Source organism: Macaca mulatta, chromosome 7, assembly GCF_049350105.2.
Source record: "Macaca mulatta isolate MMU2019108-1 chromosome 7, T2T-MMU8v2.0, whole genome shotgun sequence".
In the NCBI taxonomy this organism is placed as follows: domain Eukaryota; kingdom Metazoa; phylum Chordata; class Mammalia; order Primates; family Cercopithecidae; genus Macaca; species Macaca mulatta.
The window spans coordinates 86,526,622-86,544,108 of NC_133412.1; the positions used below are offsets into that span (position 1 = coordinate 86,526,622).

Below are 17,487 nucleotides of genomic sequence, written 5' to 3' on the forward strand. Positions count from 1 at the left end.
TGGAGGGCATGCAGCAACCCCGGCACCCACTCCCAGAGACCTACACCTACATCCACTTTTCTGCAAAACAAAGCTCTGTTCCTTTCCTGTGTGCCGGAAGATGGGGTGTGGGAGGATTCCCTGCTGTCTGGTCCATCCATGGCTTCCTGCGGAGTGGAACAGGTTGGAGGTGGAGTTGGAGAGGGCGGTAATAACTGCAAGAATTCAGGAAAGCAAAGCTCCGGCTTGATGGGGAGGCCTTGAGGCCGTGTTGGAGGTAGATTGCTTTAAGGCTCACCTGTGGGCAGGGAAAAAGCAGGTCCTACCCAAATGATCTGGACTCAGTTTTCTCTGTAGGGAGCCCCAGAGTCTTCAATTTGCACGTTGATGTCTGAGAGGTGAGGCAGGCTGGCAGCTGCCTCTTTGAAATGTGGCCAGCACTAGCAGGCACCAGAGGGAGAAAATGCTTCCTAGTGTGTTAAGGACTCAAGGACCAAGCTTCAAGCTCGCATTGGGTCAATAGCAAGGCTGTGGTGGTCTGGCTGACCTGAGAACCCCTTCACCTGGAACCTCATCACCTGGAAGCCCAGCCAAGGCTGGGCTTGCGCTCAGCAGCTCCGGCTCCCACCTCACTGCACCGCTCGGTCTATCCTGGCTGCCCATTTCCACTCCCCCGGTCCTGACAGAATCCTTGCCCTTCCATTTTTGACCTTCCTATCTCTAGACTTTCCTCTGGAGCAAATTTTGCCTAGTCCTAATGTTTGCCAACAAAGTCGATTGTTAACAGCTACAAAAGTTCTTTTGGAAAAGATAGGAAGAATAATAGAAAGAAGGAGAACTGACATAAGTCAGGATCCCTGCTCAAAGCTAAGCCACTTACCTGCCTTATCTCTTTTACAGCCTCACAACACCGACAAGCCTCACAACACTGACAAGACAGAAATACTCCTATAGTCAACTTTTTGCTGCTGGGGAAACTGAGGCTTAGCGAATTTAAGAGCCCTGTCCAACCAAGCCTAGGCAGCTAGGAATAGGCCAGGCCTGGATGGAACAGGGCTGGCCCTTCTGGCCACCAGCTGTGGTCCCAGACAGGACTCAGGAGACAAATCAGATCATTTGGATGGCTAAATGCAGATTCTCTCCTAGGCAGAGCAGAGCTCATCCCAGGAGAGCTGTCCCAGCTTGCAGGGAGCCAGACTGAGGCTTCCTAGCAGTCTCCAGTTCCTTGACTGCTCTGAGAGGTAGGAGGAAGGAGGGCAAGTGATCCCCATCCATGGCACAACCTGCTGCTTCCAGGGTACTGAGTCAGTGTGACCTTTTTGCATCTTAGAGATGAACGAGGGGTACTTGCTGTGCTTTGTACCCCTTAAACAAGTATGTCCCCATTAAATTATCCCTTTGTGAAACCCCATTAAAAGACCACTTGCATTTGGAAGAGGGGGAGAGAGAAAAATAAAGGAAAGCACCTATAATACAGGGCAACATATTATTCCTGGGAGATGAAGACAGGTTGGTGAATGGCTAACGGTGCAATCTGCCCCATGGAAACAAGCACATTTCAAACACTCCAACATGCCCCCTTTTATGATGGGGAGAGACACTGATGGAAACACACACAGGAGAATTTTCCTTGTCTTAAGACATCCCATTTTCCTTAAGAGACCCAAGGAATGTTCGCAGGGTGGGGCACAGTGCTGTCCATTTATAACTACCTGTCTGCAGGTGCTAATGGAGGGACAAATGGCAAAGAAGGCATCTTTCTACTTTTTCTTTTAATCTACTTTCATGCTGTTTTTGCAGATTTATGAGGAATTAAAGACTTTTAAACTTTTTTTTTTTTTTTTCAGCCAGGAAAGCAGATTAAGCCTTTTGGGTAACAACAGATTTGTGTAGTAGCAAGGACAGAAAACCACTAATTATCCTACAAAATTGGAATGGATAGTGTTCACCCTAAAATTTTGTCTTTTTTAGTTTTGCCTTTTTCACCTTTCTTATGTGGGTGGTTTCTTATGCTAAGAAGGTTCATGTTTAGTGAATTTAAGAGAATATCCTATCAGCTGTCTGTCTATCTATCTATCTATCTATCTATCTATCTATCTATCTATCTATCTATCTATCTTATATACACACACACATATGATACCATACAAGTGTGTAAAATGCTAAGCCACCACACACACACGCGCATACACACACACACATATATAAAATACCCTGCAACTGTGTAAAATGTTAAGGCACTTACTTGCTTTATCTCTTTTATAGCCTCACAACACTTCTATAGTCAACTTTTTGCTGCTGGGGTAGCTGAGGCTCAGTGAGGTTAAGAGCCCTGACCAAGCCCAGCCAGCTAGGAACAGGCCAAGTCTGGATGAAACAGGGCTAGGCCTTCTGGCTCCTGCCAGCTCTGGTCCCAGACTGAACTCTATATTATCTATATATTACACACACACACACACACACATATATTAAAATACCCTACAAGTATGTATAAATAGGGTGTGTCTTAGGGGGTGTGTGTGTGTGTGTATGTGTGTGTATATATATATATATTCATTCAAATAACAAACAAAGCCCATGGCTATTCTGATATTAGCCATGTAGAGCCAGGAAAAGCAACTGGAAACAAGTGAGCCATATCAGGCCAATTATATCTGTATCCTATCACTTCTCATATTAAAACCTATAGCATCAAGTATTACCTCTTATCTGAAGAACCTTTCAGCTGTGTGATCCAGGCAGGCTCCTACTTCATTTATTTGTCATATAGTTTAATTCTAGCAACTACTTATGACACAGTTAGTTGTATTATCCCCATCTTACGGATGTGGACACTGAAGCACAGAAAACTCACATGCCCACAGTCATACACAGCTAGTCAGTGGCAGAGACAAGGTTTGAATCAAAACCGTCTGACCACAGAGTTTCTGCTCATAAAATCCATATCACAGGCCAGGCACAGTGGCTCACACCTGTAATCTCAGCACTTTCAGAGGCTGAGCGGGGTAGAACACCTGAAGTCAGGAGTTCGAGACCAGCCTAGCAAAGATGACAAAACCCCATATCTATTAAAAATACAAAAATTAGTCAAGTGTAGTGGCGTGCATCTGTAGTCACAGCTATTCTGGAGGCTGAGGCATGAGAATCGGTTGAACCTAGGAGGCAGTGAGCTGACATCATGACACTGCACTTCAACCTGGGTGACAGAGTCTCTGTCTCAAAAAAAAAAAAATCCATATCACAAAGTTTTACATTTCAATCAAGTCCATGGGAAAGCTATATGCAAAGACATTTATTTCAAAATTATGTTCTTTTGGTGGGGATTAGGTGGATCGAAAGGCAAGGAATGTGAAGATAGTTGTATTCCCTCTCCCACCCCACATTGCCTCAACTCTTCATTCCATAACTTTGTCTTCAAAATTTTCACTGCTTTAAAATATTCAAATGCCTTTTCTGTCTCAGGTGTAATGCCACATGCATAGGTTTTCACAAATGTTCAGAAGGCTGCCTGAATTATTACCTGTTTTGCTGCCTGTTTGGGGTCTTTTTCTCCTCTGTGAGAAGGATTTTTGCCTGCCCCTCACAGGTATGCTACTGCTCATACCAGCCTTGCTGGGAGAGGATCCTTGATGACTGGGACCTACATGGATGCCAGGATGCTAAGGAGTCAACGCCTTGTTCCCTTGGTAGCTGGCTCAGGCTGGTTCTAACAGAGCCTATTGATGCAAACCAGAATTTTGAAGCTTGGTTCACAAAGTTGAGAAAACCCCAACTTTCTTTGTTTTGGTCAGTAGAGTACTGGAAGCCACCTGAAAGTATACGTTCAGCGAAACTGAAGGGAAAATTCCAAACAAAGTAAACTGGTGACTCAGATTCAAATTTGGTGGCTGGATGCAAACAAAAGTTAGCTCTCCATGAGGCTAAGCATCTAATATTCCTGAGGCCACAGTGAAGCAGAAATCATTGTACCTAGTTAATTATTATTTTGTTGACTCAAAGCAACAGAGTGAGAGACAGCATTCAAATCTTCAGCTTGTAAAAATAAGCCATTCAAGTGTGTGTTACTCATCTGGCCATTTAAGTGTGTGACCATCTGGAGATGGTCAGCCTGTCCTAGGGGAATATTCAAAGACAAGATCAGCTGTGTCTACCTGGTTATGCCCCAGGCCTATTCCAGATTTAGACCTTCCTGGTTTGGGAAGTGGGTCATGGGAAATTTGGAGATGATGGAAATGTGGGTGGAGCCATGAGTCCGAACGTACAGCATGGAGAATGCAGGAATCGAGTGGGTGAAAAACAATAATTCTTCTACACAAATGGAAACTTTCTCATTTGTGCATTTATTTAACCTCCACTTATTAAGCAGGCAAGATGTGGCCAGCATGGTACCAGGCACTTGTGGATACAAAGATTGATAAGTCACAGTCCCTGGCCTCCAGGAGTTTTTAGATCAGTGAGGGAGAGGCAAGAAAGCTGATATGATTTAATATAATACACCCTGGTAATTAGTACAAAGAGCTTTGGAAGTTTGAAAGAGTGGTCTGTCCTGCCATGAATAACTGCCTAGGAAAGACTTCACAGTGCAGATGATTTTGACTTGGATCTCAGAAGATGGGTGAAGTAGGAGCAGAGCAAGGATGAGATAAGAGACAGATGGCAATCCCACTGGAGGGAAGCACAAAGCAAAGGTGGAGGATATCAGACCACGTTCTTTTTTGTTTTTTTTTGTTTTGTTTTTTGTTTTTTGTTTTTTGTTTTGAGACGGAGTTTCACTCTTTGTTGCCCAGGCTGGAGTGCAGTGGCGCGATCTTGGCTCACTGCAACCTCCGCCTCCCGGGTTCAAGCAATTCTCCTGTTTCAGCCTCCTACGTAGCTGGAATTATAGGCGCCTGCCACCACGCCCAGCTAATTTTTGTATTTTTCGTAGAGACGGGATTTCACCATGTTGGCCAGCCTGGTCTTGACTCCTGACCTCAGGTGATCCACCAGCCTCGGTCTCCCAAAGTACTGGGATAACAGGAGTGAGCCACCATGCCCAGCCCAGACCATGTTCTTATTTCTCTTGGGGGGGACAATAAAAGATGTTGGCATTTGTGCAAATAAGCTATAGGTTTCTCACATTGTTCTTTATAGGTTCCCTCCCACCCCCGCCACCACCACAGTTTCTCATTCTGTTGCTCAGGATGGAGTGCAGTGGCATGATCATAGCTCACTGTAGTCTGAAACCCCTGGGCTCAAGAGATCCCTGGACTGCCTTAGCTTCCCCAGTAGATGGGACTACAGGCACGCACCATCATGCCTGGCTAATTTAATTTTGTTGTTGTTGTTGTTAGAGACCAGGTCTTACTATGTCGCCCAGACTGGTCTTGAACTCCTGGCCTCAAGTGATCCTCCCACCTAGGCCTCCCAAAGTGTTGGGATTACAGGCGTGAGAGCCATCCTGTCAGTTCTGTCACATAGTTCTTCATTAGGGTGTGTCTTATCTCTGTCAAATTTTATGGGGAATAAAGACAGGAGTAGATTTGAAATGGTTTCCAAGAAGATAGAGTTTCTTTTTGTCAAATTTTAGATTTCCATTTAGAGTGAGTAAATTCAGCTCTTTGTGTCCTGGACATTTACCTGAAGGCTTAAGGCAGAGAGAAGGACACACAAAAGTAGACGAGGTTGTGAAAATATCAGAGGAGATTAGTACATGGAGAACTACGGCCAAAAAAAAAAAAAAAAAAAAATTCCTGCCAGAATGTATTCCTAACTTTGCACAAATGCCAGAAGTATTGGTACCTTTGGCTTCCTCCTCAGTGCTTGTGCCTATCAGAACAGATGAAACATGCTGTTTTGGTTAGTTCCCTATGTGTCTCTCTGTCCCTCCGGGCTGGAAGCTCCTTGGAGGCTGGGTGTATGGCTGATTCACTCATGTTCCCAGCCCCTGGAATAGGGCTAGTCACATAAGAGCTCCGTACATTGTGAATGAATTCATGATGCAAGTTTAAGAATATTGTTTTTTAATTTGTGTTAATGATAGCTGGAGCATCTGAATATCTTTTTATGTTTGCATTTGGGGTTTTTAATTGGGATTGCATAAAGTAGCCATTGTCCAACTGGCTATTATTTATGGCGGGACCAGGTTGGCAGAACTGAAGGGCCTGAATGCAGATGTTAAACTGTGTACTCTCCATTGACCTTGGACAGTCACCTCCAAGAAACTCAAGAGCACCCAATGTGAAAATCACTGGCCAAGAGGCTTTAAATCAATACCATCACATTTGTTGCTTTAGTCACTTCTCAGAGGGATAGTAAAGTCTCAATCATGCTCTTTATATTGGTTGTTCTACCATTCAGAGCCATGATAGAATCTTACAGGACTGAAACGCAACATAATCTTTATGTGTATGTTTTCTCGTAGTTGTTATTTGTCATTTTATGTATAGTCTGAGCATTAGTCAAGATGTTTTCTTAGTTGGACTAAAGAGTGGGTTAAGAAGACAGTATCTGGCTGGGCAAGGTGGCTCATGCCTGTAATTCCAACACTTTGGGAGGCCAAGGTGGGAGGATTGCTTGAGCCCGGGAGTTGAAGATCAGCCTGGGCAACATGATGAAATGCCACCTCTACAAAAAATACAAAAATTAGCATGGTGGCATACATGTGTAGTCCCAGATACTCGGGTGGCTGAGGTGAGAGAATCACCTGAGCCTGGGGAGTTGTGGGGAGTTGCAGGCTGCAGTGACATATGATTTCACCACTGCACTCTTTCTTTGCCCCATGGCTTCCATATAAAGTTTAGAAAACTTAGGGAATGGCAATGACTTGGGTTCTCCTTTTTTTTTTTTTTTGAGATGGAGTCACCAGGCTGTAGTGCAGTGGTGTGATCTCAGCTCACTGCAACCTCTGCCTCCCGGGTTCCAGTGATTCTCTTGCCTCAGCCTCCCGAGTAGCTGGGACTACAGGCACGCATCACCATGCCCAGCTAATTTTTGTATTTTTAGTACAGACGGGGTTTCACCATGTTGGCCAGGATGGTCTTTATCTCTTGACCTTGTGATCCTCCTTCCTCAGCCTCCCAAAGTGCTGGGATTATAGGCGTGAGCCAGTGTGCCCTGCCAACCTGGGTTCTTAATAGTTAGGATCTTATGGTTACCGTCCCAGGGAAAGGTCAAGATCTACGTAGGTAGAGGAATTCACCCAAGAAGTTCTGATTCTCTTCTTTTCACCATGGCTCTGCCTTAGTTAACATTTTCCAAGGTAGCCACCAATTAGATCTTGGAAACAAGTGTGAAGAAAAGCATTACATGAGATCAAAACACGATCAGCTCCCTCTGAATTCTACCTTATGTTTTAGACACTCTATTGGCTCCCTGGCTTGGAGTAATTTCAAATTCCCACTGGCTCAGTGGCAAGACATCTTCTCATTCTTCTTTTCTAAATATATTCTTCATTAAAAAAAAATTCTCCTCACCACTTTGTCTCTCTTGTGATTTCTCTTTTAAAAATTCAAATTGCAGAGGACTTCACAAGTGAAATAGAATACATTTTTGAGCATTATGTTTACTGCTGTTCATAGCTCTAGGGAGCAGTAAACATTTTCAGTAAAGAAATTTATAACTTTTGTTTGCTTTGAGTTGAAAAGACCATGTTAGCCTTGCTAATCATTTCAGAGATACTGGCTTGTGTCTTTGTATCCAGACAGCTGAGGTACTGTACAAATATCATCCAGTTACCAACAGATGACTCAAAGACAGGCCAAATTTTGAGGGTTATGGGACTCCAGTGACAAGGACAGAATCAAACTCTCTTATTATCAATACTAAAATATGACTCCTGAAAGCCTGTTGTAAGAGATTCAGATGAGATTGAATGACAAAAATGCCAAATATGAGAAATCTAGCTTTCAGTCAATTGGCAATCCTCCTGCACTAAGTTGCAAGTCTATGAAAAATAGATTACCTGGGTACCATGGCATTCTCCTGTAGTCCCAGTTACTCAGGAGGATGAGGTGGGAGGATCATTTGAACTCATTAGTTCAAGTCCAGCCTGGGCAACATAGTGAGACCCCATGTCTAAAATTTCTTTAAAAAAATGACTAACTTTTCTTTCTCTCTCTCTTTTTTCTTTCTTTCTTTCTTTCTTTCTTTCTTTCTTTCTTTCTTTCTTTCTTTCTTTCTTTCTTTCTTTCTTTCTTTCTTTCTTTCTTTCCTTCCTTCCTTCCTTCCTTCCTTCCTTCCTTCCTTCTTTCCCTCCTCTTTTTTTTCTTTTCTTTTTTTTCTTTTTTTTTTTTTAACACAGGGTCTTGCTGCATTGCCCAGACTGGAATGCAGTGGCATAATTATAGCTCACTGCACCCTTGACCTCCTGGGACCAAGTGATCCCCCCAGCTCAGCCTCTCGAGTAGCTGTAACTATAGGTACTTGTCACCAGACCCAGTTAATTTTTTATTTTTTGTTGAGATGGGGTCTCACTATGTTGTCCAGTTTGGTCTCAAACTTCATGCTCAGTCCTCCTGCCTTGGCCTCCCAAAATGTTGGGATTACAGGCATAAGCCACTGTGCCTGGCTGACAACTTCACTTTCATGATTCTAATATGAAACCAATATAGTACCCTTTGCCACTTTGGAGAATTATGTTCATGCACAGATGCCTATATCTAGGAATCTAAATAATTATTACAACAAACACATCAATTTAATACTCTCAATGCAAACATTCCTAAGAAATAATAAGGACAGAAGTTCTATTACTTCATTATGGAATAGTTACGAATAACATCCTTCAACCCATAGCTGTATTTATTGGATACAAAAGCAAAAAGAGAGGAAAATGAAACATTCATTAACCATTGGAATAAAAACTATAAATATCTAAATGTTTGCGAGTTTGTGCCTGAATAATGGAACACAGTTCCTACTTTACAACCATAGAACCTGGCCTTGTGCACACAAATTCAATCCATTTTTCATCAAGGAACAAAACAATGGAAGAGCTGGTACTATTCTATCATTTGCTGAGAAAGACAAAGCTGAGAACAAAGAGTTAATATTTACCTGTCCAGAAAACCAGCATTTTAGGACAGTGAGCTATTATCTTGGCATAAATCTAAAACTACAAAAAAAAATTACAGAAGTAGAGTGAATTATAGACCTGAGGTTTTCTTGGATTTACCTGGTTTTGAGGGAGAGGGACTATAAAAGGTGAAGTATATCCTGGAGTTGGACTGTCTAGAGAAGAATTTTGTGTGAATGGGCAATTGTGTAAAAACTAAAATTACACATTTATAAATTCAAAAGATATAAGTTATTTTCATTTAAAACACAGGATGCTAGGAAATTTCCTTTTGTATGACGTATGGCTGCTTGAACTGTCTACTTGCACAAGATGGCCTTTAATAATCTTCCATGGTAGTCAATGAAAAAATTCTTCCTATGTTGCCAATATACTGAGCATAAATTACTGGGAACCTTATATGGAATAAATTATGTTCTTAAGCCTTCTCAGATGTGAAGCCAATAGAGATTTTAAAGCAGAAAACGAAATGCAAAATGTAGCTCGAAGGGGCATTGGTGTGCATTTGGAACCCTCTCTGGAGCTGTTTCCTCTCCACCCCTGTGAGAGGATTACAGGGCCGCATTCCAACCTGAGGCTTTCTTAGCCACATGTGGCTCTTCAAAAACCTGCATGCGGTTTTCTTCTTAGATTTAAATACGGCGACAAGGAATACTGCAATGTTGATGTGGCGGTGAGCCCAAGAAAAAAACTGAAGAACTCTGCTTGAGTCACAGACAGGACAAATAGGGAAAGTATCACTGACCCCAGATGTGCTGTTACCTGACTTGGGAGCCGTTGTTGAGAACCCGGCACTACCATACCCTTTTGTACAACCATTGTAAGTGCAATTGATGGGTACTCATAAACGCGAGGTAAGTTTAATTGATTTGTGGCTTTCCACATTGCTGACGATGAAGTGGTTCTTTGGCTGTTGAAAGGTGAGAGGGACTTGATTTCAATACAGAGATGAGATGCTGCATTCTCTAAACTGACAGATGGAAATTCTGCTTCTGAATTCATTATTTGATGTGAAGGACAATGATGAAAATTTGAATCTGCGAAACAGTTCAGCAGGTCAAAATATAGTCAGACCACTAAAAGTTAAATGAATTTGGATGTTAAAATTCATTGGGAAATACATTTATATGGCAGTTTCTAGGTTCCCTGATAATCATTTTGATGGCCTTTTCTGTATCATCTTAAGTTTCCTCCTCTCTCTCTGCACTACTAAGATATGCAACTTTGCTGGAATTTTGTGTCTACGCAATACCTTGACATAGGAATGGAAAATAACATCCTTTATCAAAAGATAACAAAGATCTCCATGAGAGATGGAAGCTTTCTTGGTCTTCTGTGGAGAGTGTGAGAAAGTAGAGGAAGATCAACCCCACCCCTGATCCATGTCTAATTATCTCCTTTCTCATCCTAAGTATACAGCTATATATTGTCTATTAATGGAAAATTAGGTTACAATTATAATTGGTTAAGATATTAAAAGTATATGAATAAAATTCAACAGTTTCCCCTTCTAATCAACCTCCCCTCCATAGTTTTTTTTTGTTGTTTTTTTTTTTTTTTTTTTTTTTTTTTTTTGAGACGGAGTCTTGCTCTGTCACCCAGGCTGGAGTGCAGTGGTGCAATCATAGCTCACTTCAACCTGGAAGTCCTGGGCTCAAGAGATCCTCCCAAGTAGCTAGGACTACAGGCATATGCCACTGTGCCTGACTAATTTTTTTTTTATTTTTTTATTATACTTTAAGTTCTAGGGCACATGTGCACAATGTGCAAGTTTGTTACATATGTATACATGTGCCATGTTGGTGTGCTGCATCCATTAACTCATCATTTACATTAGGTATATCTCCTAATGCTGTCCATCCCCACTTCCCCCACCCCATGACAGGCCCCAGTGTGTAATGTTCCCCATCCTGTGTCCAAGTGTTCTCATTGTTCAATTCTCACTTATGAGTGAGAACATGCAGTGTTTGGTTTTCTGTCCTTGCAATAGTTTGCTCAGAATGATGGTTTCCAGCTTCATCCATGTCCCTACAAAGGACATGAACTCATCCTTTTTTATGGCTGCATAGTATTCCATGGTGTGTATGTGCCACATTTTCTTAATCCAGTCTATCATTGATGGCCATTTGGGTTGGTTCCAAGTCTTTGCTATTGTGAATAGTGCTGCAATAAACATATGTGTGCATGTGTCTTTATAGCAGCATGATTTATAATCCTTTGGGCATATACTCAGTAATGGGATGGCTGGGTCAAATGGTTTTTCTAGTTCCAGATCCTTGAGGAATTGCCACACTGTCTTCCACAATGGTCGAACTAGCTTACAGTCCCACCAAGAGTGTAAAAGTGTTCCTATTTCTCCATATCCTCTCCAGTACCTGCTATTTCGTGACTTTTTAATGATTGCCATTCTAACTGGTGTGAGATGGTATCTCATTGTGGTTTTGATTTGCATTTCTCTGATGGTCAGTGATGATGAGCATTTTTTCATGTGTCTGTTGGCTGCATAAATGTCTTCTTTTGAGAAATGTCTGTTCATATCCTTCGCCCACTTTTTAATGGGATTGTTTGATTTTTTTCTTGTAAATTTGTTTAAGTTCTTCATAGATTCTGGATATTAGCCCTTTGTCAGATGGGTAGGTTGTAAACATTTTCTCCCATTCGGAGGTTGCCTGTTCACTCTGATGGTAGTTTCTTTTGCTGTGCAGAAGCTCTTTAGTTTAATTAGCTCCCATGTGTCAGTTTTGGCTTTTGTTGCTATTGCTTTTGGTGTTTTAGTCATAAAGTCTTTGCCCATGCCTATGTCCTGAATGGTATTGCCTAGGTTTTCTTCTAGGGTTTTTATGGTTTTAGGTCTAACATTTAAGTCTTTAATCCATCTTGAATTAATTTTTGTATAAGGTGTAAGGAAGGGATCCAGTTTCAGTTTTCTACATATGGCTAGCCAGTTTTTCCAGCACCATTTATTAAATAGGGAATCCTTTCCCCATTTCTTGTTTCTCTCAGGTTTGTCAAAGATCAGATGGTTGTAGATGTGTGGTATTATTTCTGAGGGCTCTGTTCTGTTCCAATGGTCTGTATCTCTGTTTTGGTACCAGTACCATGCTGTTTTGGTTACTGTAGCCTTGCAGTATAGTTTGAAGTCAGGTAGTGTGATGCCTCCAGCTTTGTTCTTTTGGCTTAGGAGTGTCTTGGCAATGCAGTGTGCCCAACTAATTTTTACTGTTTTTTTTTTTTTTTTTTTTTTTTTTTTTTTCTGAGATGGAGTTTCGCTCTTGTTGCCCATGATGCAGTGTAATGGTGCAATCTCAGCTCACTGCAACCTCTGCCTCTTGGGTTCAAGCAATTCTCCTGTCTCAGCCTCCTGAGTAGCTGCAATTACAGGCATGCTGCACCATGCCCGGCTAATTTTGTATTTTTAATAGAGATGGTGTTTCTCCATGTTGGTCAAGCTGTTCTTGAACTCCTGGCCTCAGGTGATCCACCCACCTAAGCCTCCCCAGGTGCTGGATTACAGTCGTGAGCCACTGCACCCAGCCATTTTTAAATTTTTAAGAGATGAGGTCTTACTATGTTGCCCAAATTGGTCTCAAACAGTTAGCATCAAGCAATCCTCCTGCCTAGGCCTCCCAAAGTACTGGGATTATAGGCATGAGTCACTGGACCAGGCTTCCTCTTGGTAGTTTTAAAATTGTATCCAGTAATTCCCTGATTCTCCCGACTTCAAGAGGTGGGGCCTGAGTCCCAGAAGTGACATTGTACAACTTTGGAGGCTGAGTAATAAAAAGCTGGGTAATAAAACATCCATTCTGGCTCTGGTGTGGGTGCATGCTCTTTCTCTTTCTTCCTCTCTTGGATCCTTGGCTCTGGGAAGCCTTACAGAAAGGCCCACATGGTGAGAAACTGAAGTCTCTGCCAATCACCACAAGGAACAGAGGCCTGCCAACTGTGAGAGTGAGCTTGGAACCAGGTCCTTCTACCACAGTCAACTCTTGAGATGACCTCAGCTTCACCTGGCAGCTTGAGTGCAACTTCCGGAGAGACCCTGAACTGAAACCACCCAGCTACGAGATTCTCAGATTTCTGACCCTCAGAAACTGGGAGAAAATAAATGTTTGTTGTTTTAACTTGCCAAACTTGTGGTTAATTTTTTACATAGCAATAGACAACTAGTACACCCCTATGAGTGAAATTAGTACAGTGTCTGGTATTGACTAGAAAAGGCACTTAATAAATATTTGTGGAAGGCATGAATTAAAATGAATAAATAAAAAGTTTAATTTATGTCCTTCTACACCTTTCTCATTTGTATAGCCTCTTTGAAAGTAGCTTAACAGAAGAGTGTTTCTGAGACAGGATCTCTTTAATTATTAAACATTCAATCATTCAACAAATATTTATTACTGCTATTATTTGTCAATGAACCACTTTCTTCAACTATGAAATACTTGTGAGCCCAGTTAAGTATCTGCCAAGCTTTCATAAAAATACATTTATTGAATCTCTCCCTGAAAGACTCTCTGCTATAGAGGTTAAAACCCAGTTGTCAGGTGAGTTAGACACAGATGACCAAGAGAGGTGAAGGGTTAGTGAAAGGAGAGAAGTTATTTTAATACTGACATACTTAAAGTAATCATGGGTGAGAATGAGATCCATCACTGAACTAATAAGGAATAATAAGGATGGGTGTAAATAATGCAAGGCATTCAACAGTTACTTGGAACAATTTGGGGAAAATGTAGCTCACTCATAGTCTCTGCAGTGTGAAGTGTGGCCAAAGTTAGTTTGGGGGTCAGATCTGGGTTAGAATTCTACCGCTGCCATTACAAACTATGAGAATTTGTAGAACTCATTGAATCCTTTTGACCTTATTTTCTTCATCTATAAATTGATCAGGTAAACACTATGATTTAGAGTTTTTTGGGTTTTTTTGAGACACGGTCTTTTTCCGTCCCACCCAGGCTGGAGTGCGGTGGTGCGATCACGACTCACTGCAGCCTTGAGACTTCCTGGGCTCAAGTGATCCCCCCTGCCTCAGTCTCCTGAGTAAGTAGGACTAGAGGCACACCCACCATGACTGACTAGTTGTAGAGATTTTAAATTACACAAAGCATGCAAAAGATTTAGCTTGTTGCCTGGCATATAGTAGGTACTTGAAAAATTGTTAGCTCAAAAAAAAAATAAAAAAAGTCTGGGCGCGGTGGCTCACGACTCTAATCTCAGCACTTTGGGAGGCCGAGGTGGGAGCATTGCTTGAGTTCAGGACTTTGAGAGCAGCCTGAGACACATGTCAAAATCCTGTCTCTACAAAAAACACAAAAAACTAGCCAGGCATGGTTGCACATGCCTGTAGTCCCAGCTACTCAGGGGCTGGGGTGGGAGAATTACTTCAGCCTGGAAGGTCAAGACTGCAGTGAGCTGTGATCCTGCCACTGCACTCCAGTCTGGGTAACAGAGTGAGACCCTATCTTGTAAAAAAAAAAAAAAAAGTTAGCTACTTTTTTTTTTTTTTGAGATGGAGTCTCACTGTGTCATGCAGGCTGGAGTGCAATGGTGTGATCTCGGCTCACTGCAACCTCTCCCTCCCAGGTGCAAGTAATTCTGCCTCAGCCTCCCAAGTAGCTGGGATTATAGGCATGCGCCACCACACCCAGCTAATTTTGTATTTTTGGTAGAGTCAGGGTTTCACCATGTTGGCCGGGCTGGGTTTGGAGGTTTTCAAGTCTCCTACATTGTTAGAACACTTTCCTGCTTATGTGCACCTCCCTCCTTTTAGCTAAACATCAGTATGGCAGAATTGTCTGAAAATCTAGAGTCAGGAGGAATGATTGGAGTATTGTTGGCCTTCTCAGCTGCTCTAGGAGGAGCTTGATGTGATGGGATAAAGGCAACATGGACACAAGGGCAGTCTCTATGCTGCGTCCTCACACTCCACATGGCCTTCCATCCCACAGTGTTTCCGCCCGTTGGTTGGTCTCTCTTAAGAGACCATTTGGAGGCTCCTCTTGTACCAAAGTGACCTTAATGGTGGTTCCTGCATGTTTCTAACCTACACTTCTGAGAGGTGAGGTATATGGGCCATTGCAGAAATAGCTCAATTAAAACATTTCAGGGCCATTTAGTAAAAGAGTCAAGAAATATTTTCTTGTTCATTAGTTGGCTGCTTTACCTTAACTTGACCATGGTTCATACTGTGAGCCTCTCCGCATTTTCCTTCTTTCTGTTAATCTTACTAACCCTTCTCGCTTTGCCAATATCTTCCTCTACTTTCACCCACCTCAATCTCTCTCCTCCCTCCTTCCCTTCCTCCCTCCCTCCCTCCCTCCCTCCCTCCCTTCCTTCCTTCTTTCTTCCCTCCTTCCTTCCTTTCTTTTTCTTTCTTTCTTTCTTTTCTTTCTTTCTTCTTTTCTTTTTTCTCCTTCCTTCCTTTTCTCTCTCTCTTTCTCTTTCTGTCTTTCTCTCCCTTCCTTCCTTCCTTCCTTCCTCTTTCTTTCTTTCTTTCTTTCTTTCTTTCTTTCTTTCTTTCTTTCTTTCTTTCTTTCTTTTTTCTTTCTTTCTTTCTGTTTCACTCTATCACCCAGGCCTGAGTAGAGTGGTGCAACTATGGCTCATTATAGCCTCGACCTCCTAGGCTTAAGCAATCCTCCTCCCTAAACTTCCTGAGTAGCTGGAGCCACAGGCATGTGCCACAAAACCCAACTAATTCGTAAAAAATTATTTGTAGAGATGAGGTCATCCTGGGCTGCCCAAGCTGGTCTTGAGCTCCTGGGGTCCAGCAATCCTCCTGCCTTCTTAGCCAGTTTTGTTCATTTTTTCCCCTTCCTTTCTACTCTGTCCATCTCTCACTCATGGTGAGGTAGGAGCTAAGAAAACAAGAGGGACTGTAACCATTTTAGTTCCTTTCTTTTCTTCTTTTTTCTTACTCATGTCACATACTTCCATAGCAGAGGCACTTTGGAAATTGCCAAGCGAATGAGCTTGTTTCAGATGAATCCGTTTATATTTGAGTAGAGGTCTAGGGCTTATTTTGGCTCAAAAAAATAAAGTAAGTCTTTGGATAAAGTGAACAAAACATCCTTTTTGTTTGGCTTGCTATTTGGCTACAAACACACTATTATTCTTATTCTCATCTATTTGGCATTTCCTTGAATCGGTCTTCTCATCTTTTGGCAAAAACAAACAGACAAACAACAAACAAACAAACGAAATACCTCAAAAAGCATGAATACATGAAATTTATTTTACATCAGTCAGTTTCAACATACTCCTTGGTAGGAGGGTAAAGATATAATGAGCACAGTTAGGAGTATGATGTTATTTGCTAGATTTATTAAAGTGTGCTTATGATTTAAGTCCTTTGGATGACATCTGCAAATAAATATGACTAATGCATTAAATACAATGTCTATATTAAGCCTACATTTACATTCTGCACATTTTTGTATTAGCACATGTATCTTTCATGTTTGACATCTATTTTCCAATACTTAGTAATATAGAGTACATCTTTTAATTTATTGTTTAAAGTCCTGATGGGAAGAATTAGAAGACATATTTAACAAGATCTTGTAGAATGTCCTCCTCCTCTCACAGTGGTAGACAAACTCCATGGTGCCTCTCCTTACTCTCGTCTCTCACATCACTTATTAAAAAAATATCCTAGCAGATCCATGAGGTTTGCAGCTTCTTTTTGCTTTAAATTCATTAAGTATAGAAAAAATATGCATAACATTGCAGTATATGAAAATTGAGAGAAAATACAGAAATTACCTGTATTAGTTAGGATAAGCCAGATTATGCTGCTGTAACAACTTAGCACTAAAATATTTATAGTTTAACAAAACAATTTCTCAGGCTCATTTCTCAGTCACACTACATATCAATTTCATGTTGACATGGTGATTCTATTTCACATACCCACTAAAGGGCCCAAGATGATAGAGACAATGCTATCAATAACTGGACCAAATCAAATAGCAGGGGAAGAGATCACTGGAATAGTTCTTATGGGCAATGAAATACCCAGAAATAACACATGTCTCTTCTACTTATATCCTATTGGCCAGAACTAATCACCTGGCTAGGCATAACTAGAATGGGGTATGAAAAATATAGTCTTCTGTGTGCCTGAAAGGAAGAGGAGAGCCAGACATCGGTGAGCATTCTTGATGGCCACCACATTACATAATTTAATCTTTTTATTATGTAGATAAAGGAAACTGAGGGCTAGAGAAAGCTGGTACACTAGGTCACAAAGGAAGCTAGTGGCAGAGGTAGCACTAGAACCCAGTTCTTTTGGTAATAGGTAAGGTTTTTTGTTGTTGTATAGTAGTTGCTCTTTTCTGTGTAGGAACTGATGGCACAGACATGTTGCAGAGCTATAGATAAATCCTTAAACATGAATAGAAAAGATGACCTTGGCTAGGTGCAGTGGCTCATACCTGTAATCCCAGCAC

General features: G+C 41.6%; 1 long non-coding RNA gene across 3 annotated transcripts in view; it reads left to right on the forward strand.

Moving 5' to 3' along the window:
* The window catches only part of LOC114679505 (uncharacterized), a 53,094-nt gene that overhangs the window by 15,922 nt on the left and 19,685 nt on the right, over positions 1 to 17,487 (forward strand). Inside the window, exon 2 of one of the 3 annotated variants that reach the window (XR_013395360.1) lies at positions 9,665 to 9,854. The exons of 1 other annotated variant lie outside the window; for it this stretch is intronic. This is a non-coding gene — a long non-coding RNA (uncharacterized LOC114679505). Of the gene's footprint in view, positions 1 to 9,664; positions 9,855 to 10,624; positions 14,078 to 17,487 lie in introns of those variants that run through there. One more of the 3 variants, XR_013395362.1, reaches the window with a different exon arrangement.